Source organism: Homalodisca vitripennis, chromosome X (genome assembly GCF_021130785.1).
Source record: "Homalodisca vitripennis isolate AUS2020 chromosome X, UT_GWSS_2.1, whole genome shotgun sequence".
Classification (NCBI taxonomy): Eukaryota; Metazoa; Arthropoda; class Insecta; order Hemiptera; family Cicadellidae; genus Homalodisca; species Homalodisca vitripennis.
In genome coordinates this window covers 91,218,671-91,224,670 of record NC_060215.1, presented here as the reverse complement: position 1 = coordinate 91,224,670, position 6,000 = coordinate 91,218,671, and positions in this window count along the sequence as shown.

Here is a 6,000-nt window from a genome sequence, read left to right as displayed (position 1 = left end):
TTTTGTTGAACTATAGTTAACCAGTCGTATAATTTCAAAACGATATTTTTAATTCTTTCTTGGGACTATTCATTTTTGAACCGTACGACTGAACCACAAGACTACGACTCAAAAACGAATTGACCCGAGAAAGAATTTAGGATAAGTATTAAAACTATTACTGCCCTACGAATGAAGTATTTTATTTTATAAAATCGTAAAAAATTAACAAGATTTATTAGTTATAACAAATAAATCTTGTAAATGGCAACAGTACCCATCAGAGTCCTATAAATAAATACAGAATACATACAGCTTTATCTATGTTCCTCTTAAGAACGTTCTTCTTATGGATCTGTATGTCCTGTGTTAAACACACACACAAAACTATATTTAGGTCCAGTTTTGTTCCTAGGTCTTATCTTGATGATGTCATTCATGACCCCAAACCGTAAAATCCATTTAACCACTATGGAAATAATTTGTGGTTTAATTCAAAGAAATTAAATGGATTTATTTTAATTTAAAGAAATAACAACATTCGATAAGTATAAGTGTTATGTTTATACCTACCTAACCTGTGAATCAGACCAACAGAACGTGCCCAATCATTTTGCCGCCTGTAGTAACAATAGTTTGCTTATCACTAGTCTCATTAACTCCACCGGCAATCAAATGAATGTGAGTATTAATGACAAGGTAAAGTCACGTTTTCATCGCGGGTCGAGTCACCGTTTTCATGGCATGGTGAGTCACCGTTTTCATCGCATGGTGATTAACCGTGTTCATCGCGTTATGAGTCACCGTTTTCATCGCGGGTCGAGCCACAGTTTTCATCGCGGGTCGAGCCACCGTTTTTATCGCATGGTGGTTAACCGTGTTCATCGCGGGTGAGTCACCGTTTTCATCGCGTGTGAGCTACCGTTTTAATTGCATGGTGGTTAACCGTCTTCATTGCGGGTGAGCCATCGTTTTCATCGCATGGTGGTTAACCGTGTTCATTGCGGGTGAGCCACCGTTTTCATTGCATGTGGTTAACCGTGTCATCGCTGGTGAGTCACCGTTTTTATCGCGGGTCGAGCCACCGTTTTTATCGCATGGTGGTTAACCGTGTTCATCGCGGGTGAGTCACCGTTTTCATCGCGTGTGAGCTACCGATTTAATTGCATGGTGGTTAACCGTCTTCATTGCGGGTGAGCCATCGTTTTCATCGCATGGTGGTTAACCGTGTTCATTGCGGGTGAGCCACCGTTTTCATCGCATGTGGTTAACCGTGTCATCGCTGGTGAGTCACCGTTTTTATCGCGGATCGAGCCACGGTTTTCATCCCATGTGGTTAACCGTGTTCATCGCGGGTGAGTCACCGTTTTCATCGCGGGTGAGCCACCGTTTTAATTGCATGGTAGTTAACCGTGTTCATAGCGGGTGAGCCACCGTTTTCATCGCATGTGATCAACCGTGATCAACGCGGGTGAGCCACCGTTTTCATCGCATGGTGGTTAACCGTGTTCATCGAGGGTGAGTCCCCGTTTTCGTAAAACCCGTTAAGCACAGTGTTAAGTATTATTGCGTTAAATAACTAGTTTGCTTATCACTAGTCTCATTAACTCCACCGGCAATCAAATGAATGTGAGTATTAATGACAAGGTAAAGTCACGTTTTCATCGCGGGTCGAGTCACCGTTTTCATGGCATGGTGAGTCACCGTTTTCATCGCATGGTGATTAACCGTGTTCATCGCGTTATGAGTCACCGTTTTCATCGCGGGTCGAGCCACAGTTTTCATCGCGGGTCGAGCCACCGTTTTTATCGCATGGTGGTTAACCGTGTTCATCGCGTGTGAGCTACCGTTTTAATTGCATGGTGGTTAACCGTCTTCATTGCGGGTGAGCCATCGTTTTCATCGCATGGTGGTTAACCGTGTTCATTGCGGGTGAGCCACCGTTTTCATTGCATTTGGTTAACCGTGTCATCGCTGGTGAGTCACCGTTTTTATCGCGGGTCGAGCCTCCGTTTTTATCGCATGGTGGTTAACCGTGTTCATCGCGGGTGAGTCACCGTTTTCATCGCGTGTGAGCTACTGATTTAATTGCATGGTGGTTAACCGTCTGCGGGTGAGCCATCGTTTTCATCGCATGGTGGTTAACCGTGTTCATTGCGGGTGAGCCACCGTTTTCATCGCATGTGGTTAACCGTGTCATCGCTGGTGAGTCACCGTTTTTATCGCGGATCGAGCCACGGTTTTCATCCCATGTGGTTAACCGTGTTCATCGCGGGTGAGTCACCGTTTTCATCGCGGGTGAGCCACCGTTTTAATTGCATGGTAGTTAACCGTGTTCATAGCGGGTGAGCCACCGTTTTCATCGCATGTGATCAACCGTGATCAACGCGGGTGAGCCACCGTTTTCATCGCATGGTGGTTAACCGTGTTCATCGAGGGTGAGTCCCCGTTTTCGTAAAACCCGTTAAGCACAGTGTTAAGTATTATTGCGTTAAATAACTTGTTTTTTATTGCCTAATATGAAAAGGCTACTTTTATTGAACAATAATTATGTATATATTTTTTGGGCAATTTATACTCTATATTTGCCTTTATTTTACTAAACTGTATATACTGCATTAATTCTATATCTCTTTCTGCGGCCTAGTGCCTACAATACCATTCCTTACTGGATTAAAATATTCACGTACAGTGACAGACCAATGAACCATTGTTTCACGAATCAGCTGTTTACTGTACACTCACCAACCAATCACAACGGTTGACTTATCAATTGCCCACCTTGCAAGCGACTGCACGCTTGCGCAGTGTACGCTCAGTCCCGCCTGGGGCACTTATATAGCACTCTAGCCACTGCTGACCATACTTACTCAACACGTGACTTTATGCCCCATGTGTTACTCTCTCACTTAAATATTAGTTTATCTCTATTTGTTGTACATTTACATTAACATTAAAGTCAGTGCTCTGGATTGGCAATCTCTACCAGAACGTCTCTGTTCCCGGACACCCGCGTCTACCGTGCTCTACAGGACTGGCCACAGTGTTATGAACTATTCGTTTGCGGTCGTATTGTGCGTGAGTGAATCCGTGAAGGACATCTTCCGTCTTCACGCCTGCCTACAAGACAGCAGCCTATTTCCACACTTCCTGATCACAACCTGGCCCTCAACAACAGCAGACTACGGTTACCCCTCATGAAAACAAAGGTAACTGTTTATTTTCTGTACTTTATTTGAATATGTACTGTTCATAAACTCATTATGTGTAACCTGGTGAACTCTTGTTAAAATCAGTGTGTTCGGCGTCTTCATTGCCTAGTGTGAAGTGGTCCTTCTTAATCGAGCCTCTAAAATCTTATTTCACGGTTCTCATAACCAAAATCCATTCTTTTCATGGTCCTTAGCGAGCCGGATAGTAAGAACTTTAGTCCATTGGTGAATATCAGTGCAATCTCAACTCTTATAAGCTCTATACAGTGCATATTTCAAAGTGGTTTCAGGTTCTTTCACGATAGCAAAGTCCGTGCAGCTGCAGAGCAATGTGCTCGGCAGTTGGTAAACCTGGGTTCCGGTCCCCCCTCTACTCATATCAGCTGTGACGTCGTGATCATATCAGCTGTGACGTCGTGATCATATCAGCTGTGTTGCTCCGCTCTGTCGACTGCATTGTTTTGTTGACAAACAAGCTTTCAGACTGTCACAGCACAGGTGAACTGATTACTGTTTAATGGTTACCGGTTCTCAATATTGTTGGTTATCAGCCCTACTTGTAATACGCATTATTCTAAGCAGGTTACGCGAACTTAAATATAAACAATCTTGGTTATTGACACTTTACCTTGAGCAGGACTCTATACTTACGAGCACCCTTATTGCAAAATTAAATGTTTATTTTGTCAACACTATATTCTAGTCTCAGCTTAAAAAGAAAAAAAGCTACTTACTGCTCACAATTGTTTATTATAATTTCTATTTGAACATTGCTCACGCATATGTATGCATGGTTTATGGTTACTGTCACAACACTACCATACTTTTCCACTAACAGTTTACATGTAGTACGTGCGCATACTGTTTCCAGAGCCTCTGCTACATTATAGCTGAATTAAGCTCAACAGTAACCTTAATTGTTGTTTATTATTTAATAACAACTTGTCTTGTTTACGTTTTGCCATAATAACAGTTTATTGTATTTTCTCAAAACAAAACTATACTATAGGCCTATACGAGCCTACTCTACTTATTGCATTATTATAGAGTTTTTACCTCAAAAAACTAAACAATATTTTTTAAATTGTTTTTCATTGTATTATATTGTTTAGATACTTCTTATTTCTTGGGGAAAATACTTCAGAGGAAAATAATTTAGTTTCTATTTTTATCACTGTCTCAATTCAAGAGGACAATATTTTGTTTACTTTTCACCTTTGAAGTTTTACTCAAATTGATTAATTTTCTACAAACACTTTCAACATGGCGATGTCTCTTAAAGTGGCCAATGCAAAGCGAGAACACCTCTTTTCTCAGATACAAAGTATCTATGATTTAACTAAGAAGACTTCCGATCCAAATATACTTCAGCAGTTGCTTGTCAGAGCTAAATCTACTCAGAGACTTAGACAGGAATTTTCAGCAATATTAGACTTGTGCCACGAGTTGGAATTAAAGGTAGATGCTGACTATACACTTAACTATTCCGCATTAGCGAGCGTGGACGAGTTAGTTTGATTACGTTTCTGCTAACGTGCTTATGATTGAGACCAAGAGACAAGCTAAAGCTAATAAAAGCGAAACTATTCCGCCTGCCTCCCCTCAAGTCAACGTCCGGCTACCGAAATTGGAATTAAAAACTTTTGACGGAGCTGCCTTGGACTTCTGTACGTTTATCAGCGTTTATGAACATGCCGTACACAACAATGCGCACTGAAGCGATGTAATGAAATTTCAATATTTCTTGAGCGTGCTTTCAGGCGAACCACTCTCTCGGATAAAGTCGCTAAATATAACTGAGCAAAATTATGCAATCGCTTATCAGCTGCTGAAGGATCGCTACCATAATACTAGGCGTCTACTCACACTACATTTAAATCAAATACTAGACCTTCCTGTCATCTCCAGCACATCTGTGAAGAATATCCGTGCTTTCCTTAATCTTTTTCACGAACATACGCAATCACTTAAAGCATTAAACAATGACATCACTAGTAACAACCCACTTCTCTCTGCCTTGTTATTACGCAAGATTGATAATCGGATGGTCACCCGCCCAGAACAGTTTCGAAAAAAGGAAGAGCTTCATACTTTGTCCTCGGTTGAACAAATAATTGAGTTTCTCAACCAGGAATGCAGCCACATTGAGGACAGTAGTCTACATGACAATATTGTGGACCCCAAGAACGCTTCAAGTTCTTATTTTGGGTCAAAACCCAGATTTGATAAGCCCAAATCGTCTCTTAAAAACGTGAGCCTGTTAGCGCCTTCCTCTACACCCTCCTCGGTCTATAAACAAGGCCCATCATGTTTTTATTGCCATCAGAGCGGTCATAAAATTTATGGCTGTCCCAGCTTTGGCCAAAGGACACCTCAAGAACGGCACGGGATTATTAAACAGCAAAACCGCTGTTCTTCTTGTTTGGGGACGCACAGATTAAGTGAATGTCAGTCTAAATTCACGTGTCGAACATGTCGTGGTCGTCATCATACCTTGCTACACTTCACTGATCGGCCAACGCGGTCCAGTGTTAGTACGTCGGACCGCGTTCGTCCCCTACACCTGCGACCACAGCGCTCTCACCTCCTAGCCTGGCCGAACACACCACACTACACGCTCATGGCACTGCATCGAGACCTCGCCCCTAGTATCACGGTTCTTCTGGGTACTTCTCTTGTCAAGTTCACCGCCTCTAACGGACAAGCTTATGTCTTTCGTGCCTTAATTGATTCAGGAAGCATGCTAAATTTTACTAGCGAGAAAGCCTCCCAACTGTTGGGTACACAGCGCCGTCCGGCCACTATTAAT